We start from the raw sequence: 23,778 nt of genomic DNA on the forward strand, positions 1-23,778 counted from the left end.
TAATAATAAAGACAAAGATAACTGATAATACTAGATTAATTATTATAATCATATATTAATTATTAAAATCTAAAAAATTATATTAGCGTTTAAATATTTATAAAGATAAAGATTTTATTTAATTGATAGTTTTAATTGTTTTTATATTTTGATGATAAAGATAAGGATAACTGATAATCACATATTAAAATAAAAATATTTATTTTAATCAACTGTTTTGTTAAAAGGATTTATTCAATACATGTAAAACATATATATTTTTTATACATGGTATATTTAGAATCATATTTAATAAAGGATCCCATTATCGCGTTTTACACTCCAATGAAATAATAATATTAAATCATAATATCCAGCTTATCTCTTGTATATTTAATATTTTTTACTAAAATATTTCTTTTCTTTTTTTCTGCTGATTATCCAACATCAGGTAATACGTAAGTTTCTAACCTAATAATAAATAAAAAAACACAGTAAAATGTTATAAACCATGTAATACACAACTCTCTAACCTAATAAAAAATAATGTGAGTTGTTACAATAAGTAAATAGTATCTCAAAGTTCCTTTTGTTAGAAAACACATCTTGATGACTAAATGTTTTAACAGATTACATTAACGTGTAAGACATGTGTTTACTCAAATCGTGCAATACACGAGTTTTTAAAAGATGTAACTATTTTATTGCTTAATATATAAAATTATATTTATTCAACTCGTGTAATACACGGGGTTCTTACCTAGTATGTCATATATTTGAAAGGTTTTTTATAGCCTTTTACAAATAAGGTGTTGCATAATATAAGTAAAGTGCAATTTTACTCCATTCGTTAGCGGTGACTGACACCCTTACCCCTATTTTGAAAATATTGTTGTCTTACCCATCGACGTTTCCTGATTGCATCAATGTACACCCTCAAAGTGAAAAGACATTTTTGCCCCTGATAATAGTAAAAATATAAATAGGGGCGCAGCTTACTTGGGGCGGGAGGGGGCGCCCGCCTCCCGAACTTTTCGTTGCGTAGTATTATGAACAGTAACTTCGTATAGAATTTTTTTAGGTATATACGTTTTCGCCCCCCCTGGTTTCGAAAAAAACGGGGAGTCAAGCTTCGCCAATGGATATAAAGAGTAAACGGCATATTTAGACCCTCTGCTTTTCCCTCCGCTGACACGTATACACCAAGTTGTCTTCTCCGAGGATATTTGACCACCGGAGCAAAACCTGCACCACTCCGAACACCATAATTTCAACTCGTCTATGTCATCAATAACCTTCTAAATCTGAAGCTTGCTTAGATATAGATACTACATACATTATTCTGAAGCTTAGCAAATGAAAACAAAGCTGATAAAGTTTCTGTAAAGTGTGCACATGTGGAAGTATCCTTTATTGTGAAATTAAGTTCATAACTTGCTGCTAATGAACGAGTAAATTGTTGCAAGTTATCTTGGTTGCAGACCTTACAAGATTGTGAAGAAGTTGTAGGTCAACAACATGCATCTAGTAAGAAAGAAAATATACCTACTGAAATACTTGATTGCATATAAACTTTTAACGATGTATAATGTCTAAAGATCTTCTGATCCTTTGAAATGATCTTCTTCACCCGTAAGGTTCTTATCTTTTCATGGTAATTTAGGCTCATACTCTTGTGTAATTTAAGTTAACCTGCAACAATTTGCAGGGGAAGAAGCTGTAAGATTAAATATATATTATGTTAGGTATGTTATTCATGTTTTCCATTATGTTTAAAACAGAACTGATCAACATGTGGTATCAGAGTATATGTTGATAAATCAGTTCTGTTTTCGTATCCATTATTCTGGGATTGAAATCTGGAAAACAGAGTTTTGAAAACTTAATAAAATTTAAAAGCCCGTTCGAGACCAAGTATCTCGAAATCACTGTTTTTGGGGAAAAAAATGTTTTATAATTGTCTCGAACTCAAATAGTAACCTTAATGTGCCGAATTCTGTTTTAAAACCTTAATATTCAAGTTTCGGGTTCCAGAATTTTGATTTTATTAATATTAGGGTTCTTCATGTTCTTTGTGAAATTCGAATAAATTCCCTTATTTTGGAATGAATTAAGGATTAGAATGTGTTTTCCTGTATTTGATTAATTTTTATCCATTAAGATTTCGAAAAAATCTGTTAATGTCATTAGATATAATTTTCAAAATCATTGGATAAATATAAAATAATTTTAAAGCAGGAAACAAGATATACCAAATCCCTTAAAATTCGAATTTCAAACTTATCACACTAACAGCTGTTTACAGAAGGTTCGAGATCATCCTTAACGAGTCGAGACCAAGATTTCGACTCGAGACCATAAGATTTCGACTTGAGACCACAAGGTTGCGACTCGAGACCTCATTATGAAGTCGAGATCTCATAAAAATTCAGTACTCGAGACCTCGAGATTTCGACTGAGGTTGCGACTAGAGACCTCATAATGTTTCAAGATGACTCGAGATCTCACTCGAGACCTCATAACTGAGTCGAGATCTCACTCGAGACCTCATAACTGAGTCGAGATCTCACTCGAAACCTCATTATTTAGGTTGTTTAATGTGAACTAAAATTTGGCGTTAACAGGTGGTTTGCTATTAAATAATTAGTTTTTTTTGTAAATACTTAGTAAATTAATCAGAATCAGATAATGTTTTACAGAACCAAAATGGCTTTACTTGAATGAGCTTCTCATGTATCACTTCTGGCCAAAGCTGATTTGATACATCTATTTATTGTTCAAGTATTATGAAAGTCATGTTGAGTATGCATTACAAACGTGAATGTCTTAATTTCTTGCGAAAGCTGATTTAATTCACTCATGTCTAGCATACTTAACAAGTGCATAACTAAAGTGATTGTCTCATTTCTGGCCAAAGCTGATTTGTCATGTTTACTTTGCACACATGCTTAAATGATTACACTTCTGGCCAAAGCTGATTTGTCTTCGTTTAAGTAGAATTTTAACTAAGTCTATTATTTTGATGTTAGTAATAGACATATCACAACCTCTTCACATAATGATCCTTCATTAAGATCATTTCGTCTGCCTTATTTTTAAGTACCCATAACTTTCCTCACTGTAATTTTCTTCTATAAATCTATATCTCATCCACTCTAATTCCTAAACCAAATATGTTTTGCTTTACTTAAAGTTTCTATAAGAATTAGCTCTTAAATTAATCCTTGATTATCCCTTAAGACACGATAATCCTACTGCTCTCTTCTGATAATGATTACTACAGAAGAAAAGTAGAGCATGATTAATAGGACAAATCGAACACGATGCCTCTTATAATAATCAAGAACTCGCTAACATAAATGCTATCACTAAAGTTATTCCAAATTAAGTCTTTCCTAAGACAAATCTATCATTTGTCGAATAATCACTAGAACTCCTAAGATGCATGTTTTCATTTAAAATTCTAAATTATAAGGTTAAGTAGCATTCATTAATACATCATAATGTGTAGTACCATGACCCATGAAATTAAGGGCTTACGCATAGAAATAAGCACATTTTCCATTACATAACATACTAAGATTTTCACTTATACAGTTTGATGCCTTATAAATCAACTACAACACTCAAAAGTACCAAAGTCAAATGAGTGTGTTGGTAAGCAACATATGTACAAAGAAATAAATGTCTGAAACTGGAAAATAAGATGTTATTCACCTTACAACCACTAAAACCTTTAGTTCTAAGGTCCGTAGTCAAAAATACAAGTACAAAATTCCAACTTTAAGGTTCTTCAAGGGAGAATCTCACAACATAATTATGCCATTAGACTAGGCATAAGCAACGAGACTATCCATTATTCTAAAGAACAGTTGGATAAATTAATTAGATAGTCACTTACTAATGGTATTTAAGTCTGGTAATTTTAATATTCCTATTAACACATGATAAGTTGATTCTAGTTCTAAACGTTTCCTTACCATAAGTCAACAAATAACTAATATGAGAGTCAGTGACAAAATTAAAGGTTAAGGCTATAAGAACCATAATAAGCAGTCTTCTAACAACGTTTTTCGATACCTTATATATATTCTGAAGATTAGTCAGAATATAGTATCATAATTAAGCAATGTTATGAAGGTTGTGAGGTTTGAATAGTCAACATAAAGTCACACTTACCTTAAACTCTCATCTTATTTGTTCTCAATATCTGGATAAAAACATTACTAAGATGAAACTGGATGATACCTTACACTTTCACAACTTTTGTCATCATGCAAATGAGAATCTGACAAAAGGAAAATGAGACTTATAAATTTCATCCATTATAACTGAAAATCATGATAAATCATGACATGGTTAATGAGGATGATTTTTTTATCTAATCTCATTCTAAGTGATTCTAAATCATGACGTTATAGCCCTAAATATGACTTTGCTTAAGGAATAAGTATGGGTCCATCATAAGTCATTCATTGACATTCGTGGAACTTATTTCAAATGGAATATTCAGACATAATTCATTTATCATTTAAAGACTATCAACTTGTATCTAAATTTTGTCGTATATGGCCGACCGTCTTAGAAGAAATCTATTCATATATATATACTTAATAAGATTTCTATTAGATATGCCCGTGAGTTTTCTTATGACATTTGGACATTAAGGGAATCAAATAAAGTCTAACATGTATATGATAGGTTCCCACGTCACATACCTCATTGAAACTTCTCTTGTAGCTTTTCTAGAGATATTAAAGATCAGTGGGAGTATTAAGTGTCCTAATAATAACTTGCAATAGTTGCAAGAGGTGGGGGAGTGAAAACTTTATATTACTTCAATTTACACCTCTTGTATAAGACACTGCTCCATCTCGACACTGTTCTATCAAAACTTGTCTCCATAAAATATAATACTACACTTACAAAAGTTTCATTGTTGCTTAATTGTGGGTACACTTAGATTTCTTACCTAAACTAATATAATCCTCAACAAGAGAAACTACAACGACTAACGTCATTAATTTGTTTTTTTTTTCTCTATTAGAATTTGTTGGTCGTTAATATTGACCCTAAGCATGCTGAGTTCCTTAAAATTTCTAAGGTCAGTAGGAGCAGTCAAAGTCCTTATCATGACCTGCAAGGAATACAAGAGGCGGGGGAAAGAGTGTCATTAAATTTCACTTCAAATTTAACTCTGATTACACCTCTTGTACACTATACTGCACCAACTCTTACAAACTTAGAATGGAAATGATAGCAACCTAACCAAGAGCTAATCCATAAAACTGAAACATTAAAAACCTAATAATCAACTCAGGAGGTCATCTAGGTTTAAAAACCTACTAACTTTGATGATTACATAACCTCCCTACTGATCCTATCCTTTTCTAATTAAGCCATTAGCATCAAATAATATTCTAAATAGAATAAAACAGTTTTCTAGTAAAACTGATTTTATGTGTTCGTATAACGTTTGGGATTTGATTGAATTACCTAAAAGTGTTCATAACTAAACCAAATCCTGATATAAGCGTTAAGACACGAAGAGGCATGATTGATTGTCAAAGGTTATACTTAGGGAGAGATAAATTATCAAAGATTTCTTTGAGGATCATCACTGTTCTAGTAGCTTATAATAATTTAAAGCTACATTAGATGAACATTAAAAACAATTTTCCCTAACAAATGGCTGGCATATTTACATGTTCATATAACAACCTGAAAGTTCCAAACTAAAGGTTAAAGAACACTTTATTTGTAAGCCAATAAAATCCATGTATGGGTTAATGCAAACATCATAATGTGATGAAGTCTTAACGTAATTATTTTCATCAAGAATCAAGTGGTTTAATGTACCTACCTTAAGATGAGTGGGAGCAACTAAATTAAACTTGTCTATATAGATGATATTCTTTTGACAGGTATATGTTACATAAGTCAAAGCATTGTTAACACAAACTTTGATATAATAGATCTCAGAGATATCTCTTACGTGATAGATATCATAACATGCCGAGATAGACCCAATGGGACATTAGTTCCGTTCCATAAGTTTAACATTAAATGGTTCTTTACATATGTAACAAACAATACTGCTATCCCTTTAGAGGATAATAGGATAAATGAGATTATTTCCTTACGCTTCATTAATTAGAAGCTTTATGTAAGTTCAAGTCTATACCCGTTTAGATATTACTCACATTGCAACACACTAGATATGTCTAGATTAATGTGAAGCACCTAATGGAGTATTACAATATCTTTAAAAGAAACGAGAGGCTATAACTCAAAGAAAAAGTGAGAACTCAAACCGGTTGATTACTCTAACTTTGTAATATTCAAAGATGACAAAAATGTAATTTCGGGTATATCTTTATGTCAGCAGACAAACCTATCTCATGGAGGAGTCATAATAAACTGACAATAACAACCTAAGTTATAACGACATAATATAGTCAATAAATGTTGGTGGAAATATATATCAGTGGACTCATAAGTTTATTAACTCCATTTAATTATTATTTTGAAGACTTAGTGTGATAAAGTCAGCTACCATGACTCCTTGAACAGTAACAGTTCAAGAGGTGTTGCATTAAGTTTCGATACAAATTAATTATTCGTTTATGAACGAATTGAGGAAACCAAGTCTTTGTATCGAATACATTCATGATATGCTTAAGGATCCTATAACTGAAGGGCTATTACCCATAAGTCTTATTAAGAGAGCTCATAAACGGGTATTAATTGATGGCCATGCGCAACTGCATATCGTACTATGAATGACTAAGTATAAGTTAATTTTTCCTCATCAGTTTGATTTTGTATGTCTCTAAGAATATGTTAAACCGGTATAATGCCATATCGACAAATAAAGTTACAAATCAAACAAAGGGCTTATGCGTATTTTGATCATAACGATTAGGTTTTAAATTAAGGCTATAGTATGACTAATGGGGGTCCTGAGTCCCATGATGATTCAACGGCTGTATTTCTCTGCTATAGTTCTTATTTAAGGCTAAAATGAGTGTTAACTCCTGATCAGGTTTATCTAATACTCATAGTAAATGATTACTCGGCTAAGTGGGAGAATGTAAGATTAAATATATATTATGTTATATTTAATCTAGTAGCCATTATAATCATTTACATTATATCTATACTACTTTATAAAGCATATCCAAAGGACTTCTTAAAGTCATAAAAATTCCCTTTAAACACCCCTAAAGCATGCTATATAACCCTCTAAAGCACAATATAATTTACAATTCCAATTATCCCCTCCAAAACTTTACCCTTCACCCGGATCCATCATCAGCCGTCCATTTTCTTTCAATTCTTCACACGGATCGTGATCTGACGGATGATTTTGTTTTCACACGGATCCACCTTTCCCCTTCCTTCTCTCTCATCTCTCTCACAACTCACATCTCACCAGATCTTTTCATCAACCTTCTCTCTCTCTCTCTCTCTCTCTCCCTCTCTCTCTGCAACTCAAGCACATGCCAACGATTAGGATTTTGGTAAGAACCGCCAGAAGACTCATAATCTTAATCGGCTTGAAGCGCCGCGTAACGAGCTCAATTCTCGAGGCAGGGTTTGTAAAATCCCCAATTTTTTTTCAAGTAGAACCCTAATTTTGTTGTGTTGTGCGTTTGTATTAATTCAATGTTTTGTGTGGTGTTGAGATGTGTATGTTTGTGGAATTAGGAGTGTGGGAGTTTTGATTTGATTGTTGGATTTGGTGAATGATCGTGTAGTTTTAGAGTTTTTTGTATTGAGGTTAGTTTGTAAGAAAGTTGAAACTTTAAGGTAGGTATTCTTGATATCCGACTTGTGTGTTTTGGCTCTTGTGTAGGGAGTGTTTAAGAAATTATATATCTGGTGTATATTCTAATCTTGTTATCTTGTTCATTTATAGTTGTAGTTCTCAATGCTGGTGATAACAACGAGCATTTCCAGTAACTCATCGTAATTACCTTCCTGTTGCTGGAGGTGTTAGCAGCCACACATGCTATTGCAGTGTATCAGCCCTTGAACTTACTGTTTCAGAGAGTTCCTCCACCTCTATAAAGTAATTATTTTGTAATCTCAGTAAGTTATAAATTTATTTTTTCTGTGGTTTTAATACATAAAATTCTGGTCATGATTTACTTCTTTCTTTAACTTAATATGTATTTAACAGGAAGAGAATTGTGTCGGGTGTCCAACCAACAGGATCTATACACCCTGGGAATTATCTTGGAGCGATAAAAAATTGGATATCACTGCAGGTAAACATGTTAATTATTTATGTTTTTTTGGTATTATAGTGTGATTTGTTCTATTTTTTGTGGTTAAATTTGGTATTTTCTGTATGATTTGAGATCAAGATGGTTGTAGAAATTGGTTAACTTGTTGATGGTGCTAATAATTTTTTTTGATCTATTTTAGTGAAATTTTGATGGGAGTCAATCCATGGTGGCCGGAGAACTCACCCAGGGTACGTTCATGGTGGAGGGCTAGGTTAGTCGGTAGTCAAATGGCCAAAAGTACACTAGACTTTGCATACAGAACTGCTTCGATTCAGTTTTCAACTGGTATCTGGCCAAAAGTTAAAAAAGCCATATATGTGGTTGAGGACAAGAAAATTTTAGATTAATTTAGTGTAATTGATTGCTTTATGATGTTCTTTATTTAATTTGTTAAATCTGTGCACCGGTAGTTTCAGAAAAAGAGAACTCGTGTCTTTATAGACATCCAAATGAAAGCTATGAAGTCACTCTTCTAGCAAAAGAAGTTCCTTTTGAGCTCCCTGAGCCAGCTCTTGGAGTAAACTTTGCAAGAGATGGCATGACCACAAAGGCTGACTCTCACTGGTTGCATTTCAAAGTGACTGTTGGATGCTCTCCATGACTTGAGCCTGGCTAAACGCTTATAAAAGGTATCTACGTACGTTTTAGTTTACCCATGATGTAAGCTGGTACTTTGTTGCATAAGTTTCTTAATGTGTTGAAACTTTAAAGTGTTTTATGATTTGCTGGTTTTGTCGTTTGTATTGTTATATTTGTTTTATTAAATTAATCAACTAGGTTCTATTCTATATGGATTTTTCTTATTTTAAAGAGGGTTCAACTCTTTTGTAGCTCTTGTGTAGTATGCATTTATTTTTATTAACAACTCAAGTTACAATTTTGTATTTAGTTGTACTTCAAGATACCGAGTTAAATTAATCAACTCAAGTTACGATTTTCTTTTTTACAAAATGAACTTTGACTCTATTTTGACAATTTTCTTTTTTATTTTTCTTAGATCGCTAATAAAATGACTATTTTTTTTTCATCAACACCTACGGTTAATGTGTGGAGCTGAGGTGTATTATACATATTTTGTTTTACAGGGTGGTCTGTACAAGTTTGCCTTGAAGGAGAGACCAAGAAAAATTAATCAGAGTATTTTCGTCATAAGGTAATCTTTTTATCAACATTTTGTAAGAAGCATCTTTTTTCAGTTTCAAGATATTTAAAAATATCATGTATGTCGGAGTAGAACTTATGGATCAATATTTTGGGTAATGTGCAGGTTTGAGATGCAAGTAGGGAACAATTATTATTCTACACAGGTCAATTTATATATTTAAAGCTTATGAATGATATGATATAAGTGTGTTCACAGTTTGGTTTTGACGCTTTTTAAGTCAAACCATAACCAAAATGTTTTTAACGCTTTTTGTACATTGAAAACAGAAGCCGAGCTGTTGTTCAAAATAAAGAAGATATTAGCAAAAGAACACCAGGTTACATATTAAACAAAATAAAGAACAAACAGAACACAAATAAAGAAAATGCATGTATAACCCAGGTGGGAGTTTAAACTTATAGATTAATCAATTTAGTTTTGGCTCATAATTGCAAGATTTCCAATTATCACAGTGGGCTTAGGCTAAAATAAAGAAGTCCAATTTATCTAAATAGTATATGTAAAATTAAAAATAATTATACATATCGAGTTTAAACGATGGTCCGGCCGGTTTTTGGTAAACTGCAAACCAAACCTTTCATTACGGGTTGAAATATTCGAAGCACTTAGGTTGTTAATTGAAGCGCGTGGGACGCTCAACTTTTTGGCATCTGATTGCTTTACACGTATATTTTTTTATTTGCAGTCAATGTGGTGCCCCTTTAGTGGATTTACTCGGATTGCTGCTTCTTTTGAGTAAGCACATGACCCGTCTATGTATCACCTCTGTTTCTATTTATCATCTCCATCTGCCTTTTAAACCTCAGATTCAATTGCTGTAACTTTTGCTTCCTATATGCTTGTTGAAATCATTAAACTTTAAAGTGACCTCAGTTTGACGTGTATTATTATTCTTGTTTAGGATTTAAGGTTACAACGATTTGTGCTGTTTAAAATAGGCCTGCAAGTTAGCGGGTTCTTATTAACTTTCAAGAAAATATAATACACAGCAGTTAACAAGTATGTATATTTTTTGTGTATATTTTGTTTGCTTTACTTTGATGATCAGCTATTAATTTATGATCTATCCCCTTCAGCTCCCAGACGAAGCTAGAGAGCTCGAGAAAGAACTCAGGCAGATAACAAAAGCAAAGAACGAAGCTGTTTGTGGCCAAGATTTCGAAAGGTACTGTGCTTGTTCTTGTGAATTTTATAGATGTGACAACTTGACCCATTTACTTTTGAATGGGTTGATTTAGGGTTATGTTTTATGAGTTAAGTTCCCGTAAAAATAAAATAAACGTACGAAACGTACGAATTGAAAGAAAAGTAAAAAAAGTGACGTACGAATTGAAAGAAAAGTCAAAAAAGTGGCGGTGTCATTTTGGTAATTTTGGTAATTAGCAACTTCAAATTAGAAGGTTATTTCGGGTCTTTCACCATATTTCGGGTACATGTGTTTCACCATATTCCTGATGTGTTTCGGGTACACGTGTTTTGAACATATTCCTGATGTATTTCGGGTACATGTGTTTCACCATATTTCGGGTTCCTGATGTAGAGGTTTTACCCATATGACCCATTTCTTTTAAGCTACTTATGACCCGTTAGAGATAAAACATAACCCAGGTGGACCTACTTATAAGAGTCAAAACTGTCTGATGTGAAGTTTCTGTTCTTTGTTGTGGGGCGTAGGGGCAACCATCCGATATCAACCAATATTATACCATCTTCACATGGTGGAAACGAATATGGAAGGATTGCATGATGGTTACAGTTTGAAATTTTATATAGAAAATATGGACTCTAAGGAAGGAATGTTGTGATGATAACTGGTAGTTGAAGTATGACTTATGGATGTGCATTCATAGTGATTTTTTTTATTTAAGACTTATGAAACTGGTCTACAACCGGCGGTTTGGTTCGGTTCTAAAACCGGTTATAAAAAACTGATTTTGGTTTTTTTCTCGGTTTCAATTCTAAAACCAGTTTTTTGGTACACCTCTAGGAGGAATGACCGAACAAAACATTTTGAAAGTAATCTAGCAGTAGTACTTCCCTGAACACAAGAAAGCTTGATGAAGAGACTGAATCTCTCCCGTTAGTTTTCGCATGTCATTTCGTCCTTTAAAGTTTTGTTGTTTTTATGTTCAAGTTAGTTAGTTTTTTGTTCATGTTAAGCATGTAGACATGTTGGATGTTCAGACCACCCGAGTTGTATTGATTTATGTAATAGGCAACATATAATGTATTGATTTTACATATTCTTGTATATTGATAACTGCCGACAAATGCATTTAAATTTTTTTCCATTTTCTCTTTTTCTCGATTGTTTAATTTCTCTCTATATTCACTTTTATTTGTTTAACCTGCTAATTCTCTGCCAGCAAGAAATGTTAATTTCATTACCCCATATCAATAACTGAAGCCATTTTGTGTGTGTGTGTATATATATATATTAAAAAAACCTTCATATTTACATTAAACCGAGTCAATTTCTTCTGATACTTGAAGTTACAACAATTTTAAAAGGTTGAAAATTTTAAACCTTTCATATTTACATTAAACCGAGTCAATTTGTAAACCGAGTCAATTTGTTTTGATACATGAAGAAGCAGTCGGGGAATTGTGCACCAACAAGACCACTAAAGCATGGATCGGTGCATGTGGAAATGCCATTCGCGGACATCAAAAAGGCTGAGATCTGCCAAACTCTTGAATCTGAATTGAAAAGGTTTCATAGTCAAGACGATCTTACTAAATAAAGGGTGACAACTAAGGGGGGGTCTACTCATGTTTTTCCATATCCTGAGCTCACTTTCTATCGCCTCCTTTGCTGCATCAGCCATTTCAGCCATCTTTAAAGCTTCAGCAAGTTCAGCCTCAATATCCTTAGTTTCTTCCATGCTCCTCTCAAGTTTCTGAAGTGTTAGTCTCTCTTTTTTCTTAATTGTTTCCACCGAGTCAACTCAGCCTCAGTGTATTCATGTTTAACTAATGTAGATATTATTTGCGTATGGTTGTGCTTTTGTTGACTTGGCGCAGTTCGGTTTGTTTAGATCCTTTTAAAACTCTTTAAATCCCCATGACCGGTTTTGAAGTACCTTAGCCGAAAATTTAGATTTTAGTTATTACCCAACTGAACTGAACCTTCTCATGCACACCCTTAGAATTACTAACATGTGAGGTGTTTTCTGTTGCATCGTGAATTTGGTTTTGGTTATGGCTCAAAACCGAACCACCCCGTACATAGCCCTAAACTCACCAACCTAAGTGATATGTTTCCCGCCGCATCGCGCGGGTAAACGACTAGTAGATCAAAATATATAACAACCTATTAAATAATTAGTTGGTAATTGTTGATGGGCCTTATTACCCTTATTAACTAATTAGGGTTTCCTCTGGGTGCATATATAAGGAGACTTATGTAGAGGTTCTAAGGTTAGACACATAACTTAATTCTTCTAATAACATCAAATCGGCCTCCCTCTCCTCAACCGATACCCTTTTCGGTTTCATCATCACCATCATTAGATTGCACCCTAAGGAGGAACCAGACCAAGCTGACAATCTATCATTTCAAACACTATTGTTGCGTCTCCATCTTGATTCTCTGCTGGCCTGTACTGCTGCAATCAAGTATGTTATTCATGTTTTCCATTATGTTTAAAGCAGAACTGATCAACATAAGCAAACATCAAGGATACCTGAGAAGACGACAAAGACGAGTTGAAATTACAGTGTTCGGAGTGGTAACAGTTGGCGGTTACCGATGAAGACGAGTTGAAGGTTCTGCTCCGGTGGTCAGAATATCGCCAGAGTGGATGGAATATCGCCGGAGAAAACGACTTTAATAAAACAGGGTGTAAACTGTTAGCGAAGGAAAGAACAGGGTGTACAACTGAAGTTTACTATATACATATGGCTAATATTACGAAAATGCCCATATACATATGGGTATGATTACGAAAAAACCCTTTTGGTAAGGTTACAATTTTACACCTCAGGGGGGTACATTGATGCAATTGGCCAGACGCAGGGGGTAAGATAACAATATTTTCAAAATAGAAGGTAAGGGTGTAAGTCGGCGTTAATCATAAGGGTCAAATTACAGTTTACTCCATAATATATTTCAACCCAATATATAATTGATTTTTTTAGTTAACATTAAATTTATCAATATAGTATAGAGTTGTTAATAAAGCGGACGGTGAATCGATACTTAGGGCATGTTTGGCTAAGCTTTAAAACAACTTATTGATTTATTGGTTTTTTTTTTAAAAGCCAATAAGGCAAAATAATGTTTGGATAAAGGAAAAGGACTTTTCAAAATAACTTTTTGGTTAAGGTGAAAATGTCATTTTAAAAAACTAGAATATCCTGACTTTTCAAAACTTTTTTGCTTATTAGCTTTTCACACCACATAAGCTAATCCAAACATTTTTTTTTAAAACTACTTTTCAAAAAGTCATAAGTCAATAAGTACGTTTAACAAAAAGTTCTTTTTGATTTAAATAAGCTTAGCCAAACATGCCTTTAATTCAGGGGCGAATCTAGGCAATTTTTGTGGGTTCCCAGGAACCCATTCGGTTTAGAAAAAATGGGAAAATTAGTGAGAACCTAGTATGATTTAGAAAAAAAAAAGTGAGAATTAGTAAGAATCTACCAAAAAGAACCCAGCGAAAAAAGTTCTTAGATCCGCCACTGCGTTAATTGAACCATCTTTTCCATTAACTGATGTATTTATAACCTAAAACCAATATGTATAGAAGCTAGAAGCCGAAATATCGGATATAGGCTTGATATGTAACCCATAGCATTATAGCCTAGTAGCATCTTGGGGTGGGATAAGGCTTAGGGACCCCTAGGTCCTGGGTTTGATTCTCACAAGGGGTTTTTTCCCAGATTTATTGGGTTTCCTCCTAAATTGGTATATATGCATTATTGGTTAGGGGAGATGAATATGATCGGGTTGTTCCGCTGGTAACACGATAATACTCCAGTGATCCGTTAGTGACCCAAATTTATCGTTTAGAAAAAGAAAAAGAACAGATTAAATATGTCTTTAAGTTAAATTGTAGAGTTCTTAATATGTGCATCCTTCATTCATGTCTTAATGTAGATTAATTTAATAAGGAATACGAAATGGACAAGGGCTGGGGAGGGGGGCCTGGCCGCAATTGACCCACCAATCTATATTAATACTTGTTTAATATTATTTTAACGGTAAAGTTAAAATTATGACCCAAACTACCCATTCTAATTGTTAAAATGGGCCAATTGGGCTTTTCCTTAAGCTATAAAAACAATGTAATTTTGTCTCAAATTTAAAATAAACTATAGAAAAAAATGCAGGTTATTATTATTATTATTATTATTATTATTATTATTATTATTATTATTATTATTATTATCTATTAAAATTGTTATCTCTAGGTGATGATTCTTAAATGGGTTAAATCATCTTTAGGTTTTCTAATGCGGTTTCATCGGTTGTGTGTGTGGTTGTAAATGTAAGAGACTAAGAATGAAAATAGTCTTATTTGTTTCTCTTACTAGGTCATATTTACGTAGATAATCAGTGCTAACATAGGTTGTGTCGATTGTTAAAACTAAACGAGTCCTAGAGAATCAAAACAGTTTTGACCAAGATGCATCAATGGTGTTACAAACTAAAACGCGTCTTTCATGATTAAATGCAAATCATTTGACAAGACAAATCATGTGATAGATTTTGTTCATGAATTTTCAACCATATATTCGCTAAACTATACTTTGGCTATCTGTAATTAAATAAAGTTTGATACAAATTCATAGAACGAAAGTGTAAACAAACATGTGAAAAACAAAAGAAATACTCATTCCAAGTCTAACAATCAGTATGGCATAGGCATAAATCAAACAATGTTTTATCAACCTGAGCAACACTCCTATAGTGGATAGTTTTAAAGATTTTGCTATGGTAATGTCTTTCTTGATTAATAAAACTGAACTTATAAACCTGTTACATTCACAAATAAGTTGTCATATAGATCAAGAGTTGCTTATCTCTTAAAACATGAAGGGAGTAAAATGTCACTTACTACATATTTAAGAATTTTTCTATTCACACCCACAGTACATGTTTTTTTTTTTTTTTGAAAAATAAACTTCATTAAAAACAAACCTCCGACCCAAATGAGTAAAAGACCAAACAACCAAACGACCCCCGACCCAAACGGGCAAAGGGCCAACAATTACAACATATACAATGGATATTTATACCAATCCGCCCATTTGAGATAATTACAAGAAAATCTATTTTTAACCCAAACAAACTCTCTAGATTTTATCTCCCTATGATATCGTGCGAACTACACTTTTTCTTGTTAAAAACCACCTCATTCCTTTATTTCCAAATGCACAAACAAGAGATAATAGTCAATCCGTAAATAATTTTTTCCGCATTCTGGTCACTTTTAATGTACTTGTGGATGTCTAAGATATCTTTGAACTCAAAAAGGAAAATCGGTAGAATGTTGCACCAATTACTGAAAGGCGACCACACCCTGAAAGCCATCGAGCAAGCAGTGAACAGATGTTCCACCGACTCCTCGAACTCGTCACAACATGGACACAAGATCGAGTTAATGTTTATATTCGTTCTTCTTAAATTATCTCTCGTGGGGAGCCTATTAAGGTTGCTTCTCCACGCCATGATGTTACATTTTAAAGGTACCCATCTACACCAAACAAAGTTAGAAGGATGATTATTACTCCCTGTTTGTTTATGTTTATGAGATTGGAACCTAAAATATACCCCTCCCAAAGTGTTTAAAGGATTTGCGTTTGCGCACTTCATTAGTAATTGTTTCAATTTCTGTAAGAGAATGATTCTATTATTATCTTAATCTGTTATATTGGAAATTTTCCTGACTTAGGGGACCCGGGGTGGTCCGTGTTCGGCCACCCCATCACGCGTTTTGGATGTCGCTACACCGCCGCCACCTATTTGAAAACGCGTTATATTATTAACGCGTCAAGTGTATCACGCGTTGAAAAATCAAAAATCCGACCGTTTGATTATGACCGTTGGTTTCAAACGGTTACTTTTAAAAAAAAAAAAAAAAATTAATCCATTTTATTTATATATATATCCACATTTTAAACCATTTTTCACACACCAAACTCTATCTTTTAACCAATTTAAACCCATTTCACACAATTTTTTATATCTTTCTCAAATGGAATTCCCTACCGATTCGACGTTTCCGATGTCTAGCGAATCCGAGTCGTCTTCCGACAACGACACGCTAAACTATTTTGTGTCGGTGTATAACGAGCTTGATGCCGAGTCGTCCCGCCCAAAGAAGAAGATGGTCGACCGTGATCGTATACGTGCCAACGAAGTTTTGATGAACGATTATTTTGTGGAAAACCCGCTATACAATTCCGAAACGTTTAGAGATCGTTTTCGTTTACCCAAAGAATTATTTTTAAAGATTGTTGGAGACATCGAGGCAAGCGAGGGATGGTTTCAAGAAGGTTACGATGCGAGGGGCAAACCAAGTTTCACACCGATTCAAAAATGCACGTCCGCAATTCGCCAACTAGCGACAGGTAACCCACCCGATCAATATGATGAATACCTAGCTATGTCTGAAAGAACTTCACGTGAGTGTTTGCAATTTTTTTGCAATGCGGTTATTAAGTTGTATTCTAACGAGTTTTTACGAAAACCGACGAGCCACGACATCTCTCGTATTTATGCCGCACACGAGGCTAGATGGCATTTTCCCGGGATGCTCGGTAGCATCGATTGTACACATATCGAGTGGAAAAATTGTCCAAGAGAGTTGCGAGGAGCGTATGTGAGGGGAGACATCAAAAGACCAACCATCATACTAGAAGCGGTGGCGTCGAATGATTTATGGATTTGGCATTCGTATTTCGGTGTCCCAGGTTCAAACAACGACATCAATGTGTTGCACACGTCGCCGTTGTTCCAAAGCGTAACGGATGGTACCGCACCTTCCTCTCCTTTCTATGTTAACGGTCGACATTACATACGAGGCTTTTATCTTGTGGATGGTATCTACCCGTCTTGGTCTGTTTTTGTGAAAGCTCCATCATTTCCCGTCGAGGCAAAAGAAAAGGCGTTCAAAAAATTACAAGAATCGGCAAGAAAAGATGTTGAGAGGGCGTTTGGTGTTTTAAAGGGTAGATGGGGTATACTACACCGACCGGTTCGTTCGATGACCAAGAAAGCAATACATAGCATAGTGTATGCGTGTATCATATTGCACAATATGTTGATCAAACACGACGGACGTGCAATATCCCCGGATTGGGTACCGGATCCTCCTACACAAGTTCAAGTCCCACAAGATATCAATTTACAATTGCGTAACGAAGAAACTCACTTTCGGTTGAGATACGATTTAATCGAACTAGTAGGTTCTCTAGGTTTGGAGTTTCCGGATTCGGACGAGGAGTAGGTTTTTTTTTTTTTTAATTGTATGTTTCTAGTATGTTAAATTCGATTAGGTTTTTTTTTTTTTTTTTTACAAATTGTATGTTTCTAGTATGTGAAATTGAAGTAGTATGTTTTAAAATTAATGAAATTTTTAATTTAGTGTTTTATTTTTATTTTCTAAATTTAAAATGAAAATTAAAAAAATTGGGAGGGAGTGATGGAATTCCATCACTAGTGATTCCACCCCTAGTCAATTTTTATCACTAGTGATGGAAATTGGATTGATGACATGGCATTAGTTGATTGGATAGTGGGAGTGATGGAATCCATCACTAGTGATTCCACCCCTAGTCCCCTTATGCAATAAAAAATGCTGGTCGGTTACTTTTAAGTCATCCAATCATGTAAAAAGATGTTCCACAAAAATATTGTTGCTAAATCCACAATTCAAATGTATCAAAACAGTACAATAATAGAATTTTATATTTTTATAATAAATACGCTAAAAGTATTTATTTTATATGTAACACAATTTCATTAAACATTACATTACATTACAATAATATAGAATTTCAAATATATCAAAACAGTATCAAAACATTACAATAATATAGAATTTATTTTAAATCTACATTTCAAATGTATCAAAACAGTACAATAATATAGAATTTTATATTTTTCTAATCAATACGCTAAAAGTACTTATTTTATACGTAACACAATTTTATTAAACATTACAATAATATAGAATTTATATTCTTATAGTAAATATGCTAAAAGTATTTATTTTATATGTCATCAAATTTAATTTAGTATTTTCTCACCATTTACATTCCCAAACTATAAACTAGCAACATTTTATTGCTTTATGTAGTTGCAATATATGTATTGGGAGTTTTTTTTTTAAATGTATTTTTCACTTTTAATCCAAAGGGTTTTATATTTTTGCAATTTAACCCATTTGAGTTTTTTAGTTTTAACCCAAAGCTTTTTAAATTTTCAATTTAACTCAAACACTTTTTTATTTTCAACTTTGGTGCCCTATACTTTTTATCTTTCGCAAGTTTTTCGTTTTACGTTTCGTCCCAAAAATTTTGCGAGTCAACACGCAGCAACGTGCGTGTGGGGTTCAATTTTTTTCGTCTGTTTTTTACCATTGAGTTCAATCAGATATGTCGAAACGCATGTTTTCATATAGTTAATGCATCACATAACTTTTGGACTAATCCATTCGATGTTTGTGACGTACCGCACCGCAACACACGTGAGTCTTATTGCTAGTTTTTATATAATTCACAAGTTTGTTAATTTATTTTATTATTATTATTATTATTGTTATTATTATTATTATTATTATTATTATTATTATTATTATTATTATTATTATTATTATTATTATTATTATTATTATTAAAACAGTGGTAGTTCCTTTAACTCCTAGAGAGGCACATGCTTTTTAACATGCAATTGATATGATTGGTATGCTAGGAAAGTTGATGATTGAAAGAAAGGAGTTTAGCACTGAAAGTTTTTAACTGTAGAATCCAGAAATTTATAGAAATTTTCTTAAATGGTTGAAGTCCTAAATAATAATCATATTGATAAGAGCTTTACGTGTCCCATTTAAAAAATATATATATATTTTACAAACTATACTTTAAGATCAAGTTTCAAAATCAACATTAGAGATGTACATTTATCAATATCATAACAAGGTTCAGAAATTAACTTGTCAATCTAACATGAACATAAGAATTGACAACTCTTCATCATCTTTTACTCTTATCATTTCATGTTTTCCTTTTATACTTGGATGAACCTTCATGAGAATTCCCATACTCTACATACTTTGACATAGCTAAGTAATTACTAGGAGTGTTTAAATTTAATTACACAGATGGGTTCTGTGGTTTATAGCTAGTTTCAACTTTGAGTACTAACTTTTTTTAACAGGTTTAGGTTTTATGGTTTCAATTTTGTAACACCTTCGGATACTAACACCAAAATTATGATTAAAATACCCTTCCATTCTTTTTAATTTTATCAATGTAACACATTTGGGTACTAACACCTAATTTTATTTAAGTTTAAATCAAATTTACAAAATCTATTTTTTTTTTCATCTTTTTATTATATCTCTTAATTAACATAAAATCTATTTATTTTTTTATTTATAAATATAAATTAAAAAAGTCAGAAAACGTCCGCTCCATTTTGTATTTATTAATAATATTAGAAAATAATACTAGATACATATCAGACTAATATTATGAATATATAAAAACTCTTTAAAATATAAATTAAATAATGAAACAAATGATATAATAAGTATCTATTAAAATCCATAGCAATCTTGAAAACACACGAATATTATATCTGAAAACTAGTTAAATTAATATATAAAGATATGTAGCATAATCGAGAAAAACTGTTTAAAAATAACTACAACTAATTTAATATATTTTATAGTAAAATCGTAAAAATGTATAACCTAATCTGATTTGTTTGTTACGATCAATTACTTGGCACATTTTGAGACGCTGTGATTAAACAATGACGTCTCTGTTTTATTTGTGTATCTATGTGCTTAGGAAACACTTTAGTTCCGATGAGACACAGTCTTTTATTATTATTGATATTGGTTTATATTATTTAATTTAATCCCCATATATTTAAAATTACAAAAATTAAAACTAAGTTTTATACATTATACACGTGTAATACACGGAGTTTTAACATAATATCTTAATAATAATTTATTTGCACATTACCAACTATTATTATACCTATTGAATTTTTAATTATTTAAGATTTTGAGCAACTTCTATCGTGCTAAATTATTTATCATTTCTTGAAAAATATATATAAATATTTACTTATAAAAAAATAAATAAATAAATAGATTTTATGTTAATTAAGAGATATAATAAAAAGATGAAAATAAAAAAATAGATTTTGTAAAATTGATTTAAACTTAAATAAAATTAGGTGTTAGTAACCAAAAGTGTTACATTGATAAAATTAAAAAGAATGGAATGGTGTTTTAGTCATTATATTGATAATTTTAGTGTTAGTACCTAAAGATGTTACAAAATTGAAACCATAAAACCTAAACCTATTAAAAAAAAGTTAGTACCGAAAGGTGAAACTAACTATAAATCAGAGGACCCATCTGTGTAAGTAACTCTTAAACATATATATAATGTGTATTGGTTACCTAATTCAATTCAAACAATTTCACTAATAGTATTTAAAGCACATGGCAACTTCAATTCTAAGTCCGCCCGTAGTGGGGCGTTTTTTTTTTAAATTTTCAAATAAAACGCCCTATAACGCCCCATAAGCCACTACACCCGGCATTATAGGGCGTTATTTTTTAAAAAATTTTGGTCCGGCGTTTTAATTAAAACGCTTAAAATGAGAGGGGGGCCACTTTTTGACCGTTGACAACGATCATATTATTTATTTTTTTTTAATTTAAAATATTACCCACTATATATATATTACCCCACATTCTCACCTTTTTTATAAAAAAAAACCCACTTTCTCTCCTACTTTCTCTCCCACTTTCTTCTAATTTTTATAAAAAAAACCCCACTTCCTCCTATTTTTTTATACAATCATGCATCCATACCGCCCCCCTTTTGGTGTCCCCGCAAGACCCACGAACCCGAACACAACCCAACCGCAAACCCCGTATAACCTTTAAGACATGGACCCGAGTTTTTTAACGTACGCGACTTACTTGAATGGCGCCCCTCGGTTTGTTCCTCCCACTTTCGGCTATGGTCAAGCCGGCGGGTCTCAACCGTCACAACCCGAACCCGATGTCGAAGTCGTGCCGGAGACGCAACCCGAACCGGTGCAAGAACCATCGAAACGCGGCAAAAGGTCGCATAAGAAGAAGGAAAAAGACGCACCTCGGCGTACAAAAAATATCATTAAATGGACGAAGGAAGAGGAATTCACGTTGACTCGGGCGTGGCTCGACATTTCGGAGGACGAAGATACCGGTAACCATTTTATATATATATATATTATTTTACTTATTTTGTTACTTTATTTTTTAACATACAACTTATAATTTTTTTTTTATTTGTAGCAAACTTTCAAACGGGCCCGGTTTTTTGGGATAGAGTTCGTGCACTCTTCTTTAGCACGTGGGGTCAAGGCGAACATCGGGACCAAGATTCCATTTCTAGCAAATGGACCGACATCAACAACAAGTGTCATGCGTTCCAAGAAGTCTTCCAACGAAACTACGATAATCGCCCAAGCGGTGAAGGTGACGTCGGGGTTTTAACGAAGACTTTGGAGGAGTTCGAGAGGACAAAATGCCCTTTCACGTACTATAAGTGTTGGGAGCTACTACGAAAAAGTCCAAAGTGGGCGGTAGTTAATCCAATGACGTCTAGTAGTAGACGTCGGGCTAAAAGGTCAAAAACATCATCCTCCGTTGACCCGTCAACTCCGACATCGGATGCCCGCAATGTTGATTTAAATGAGGCGGTGGACGTTGACGAGGGAATTCAAGAAGAGTTGGTCCGACCCACCGGTAGAAGAAAGGGAACCGGGAAAAAAACGGTCGAGTCGTCTTCCGATCTCGAGTTAAAGGAAGATTTCGAGGAGATGAACCGTCGTCTCCAAGACATTCGCGACCTCGGCCACCAACGTTATGAGATTATGAAGGAACGAGTGGCCGAAACCAAAAAAATTAACGAGATGCAAGAGGCGAGGCAAATGGAAAAGGACATTGAGTTTTTGTCCAAACCTATCGACCACCTACAAGGCGATGCGTTGATCCTTGCGCAAATACGTCGCCAAAAAATTAGAGAAAAATATGGACTCTAGATCATGTTATTTTTTTTTTAAGTTTATTTTTTTTGTTTCGGCTTTTTTTTCTGTTTTTTTTTATTTTCTGTTTTTTTTTCAGTTTTATTTTTATTTTTATTTCAAGTAATGTAATTTTTTTTTAATTAATGAAGTTTTTTATGTTTTAAATTAAAATAAATAATTGTGAAATGATTGAATGGGGGTTATTGGCATAATGCCCCACTACACCACTTTCGCTATAATGCCCCATCGATGATTAGGACGCCACGTGTCGGATAATGCCCCATAGTGGGGGCATTATAACCCACTACCACTACACATGGTCTAAGACCATAGGTAATGGTTAATGCCCACTAAGGGGTATTTTTCACCACATCATCATCATAATGCCCTTTTAAAAAAGGTGTAATGGTTAATGCCCATTTCATTTATTATTTTCCATTATTTTTCTTCTCTTTGGGCATTATTATAGAAATGCCCCACCCTCTTCATGCCCTTATAATGCCCAAGGAGGTGGTGTTGAGGGCATTATCAAACCTTTTCATGCCCTTATAATGCCCATTTAATTGATCAAAATCATGTTTAAGTCAAATTAAAATTTTCAGTGTTGGTAAATTTCATTTCATTTGGAATAAAAGACGAAATCCTTTAATAGGGCTATTAAACATGCTTAAGTAATAATTTGTGGGTCTTGCAACAATTCTTTTAAAATTACATATTGGGTTGTTGTTGACCCCTTTAACCCAAATTACCCACAATCATCTCCGACTCTTACAAACTTTCTAAAGTTAAAAAATTACCTTAAGTTCTAAAAGTCAATCGTAACATTTCTAAGACATTATAAAGAATATAATTATATTGTAATTCTACTAAGACATGCCTTTGTCCCCCTGGCGTTTGACACGTTCGGCTCCTTGGCGCCGGAGGCAGTTCGATTCTTGTCTAGAGTTCAGCGTGTGGTCCATAGCAACTTTTCGACCCCTCAGGGGCGAGGCTTTGTTTTTAGTAGATTAGGGTTTTCTGTTCAAAAAGGGATGGCGGCGCAGTTTGTTGCTCGTCTACCTGCTATCCTT

The 23,778-nt window shown here is 33.2% G+C and overlaps 2 long non-coding RNA genes across 5 annotated transcripts; both read left to right on the forward strand.

Annotated features, from left to right (window-relative positions):
• Positions 1-7,904: 7,904 nt before the first annotated feature.
• LOC110940836 lies at positions 7,905-9,373 on the forward strand. 4 transcript variants are annotated; one of them, XR_004864262.1, is made up of 5 exons: positions 7,905-8,053; positions 8,165-8,252; positions 8,413-8,461; positions 8,684-8,902; positions 9,359-9,373. It is a non-coding gene; the product is annotated as an uncharacterized LOC110940836 (long non-coding RNA). The 4 variants fall into 4 exon arrangements; XR_002593574.2 differs by lacking the exon at positions 9,359-9,373 and having other exon boundaries at positions 7,905-8,073; positions 8,684-9,053; XR_002593571.2 differs by lacking the exon at positions 9,359-9,373 and having other exon boundaries at positions 8,413-8,484; positions 8,684-9,053.
• Positions 9,374-10,265: 892 nt separating this feature from the next.
• On the forward strand, positions 10,266-11,693 carry LOC110940852. Its single transcript, XR_002593586.2, has 2 exons — positions 10,266-10,437; positions 10,515-11,693. It is a non-coding gene; the product is annotated as an uncharacterized LOC110940852 (long non-coding RNA).
• Positions 11,694-23,778: the final 12,085 nt, after the last annotated feature.

This window comes from Helianthus annuus, chromosome 1 (genome assembly GCF_002127325.2).
Source record: "Helianthus annuus cultivar XRQ/B chromosome 1, HanXRQr2.0-SUNRISE, whole genome shotgun sequence".
In the NCBI taxonomy this organism is placed as follows: domain Eukaryota; kingdom Viridiplantae; phylum Streptophyta; class Magnoliopsida; order Asterales; family Asteraceae; genus Helianthus; species Helianthus annuus.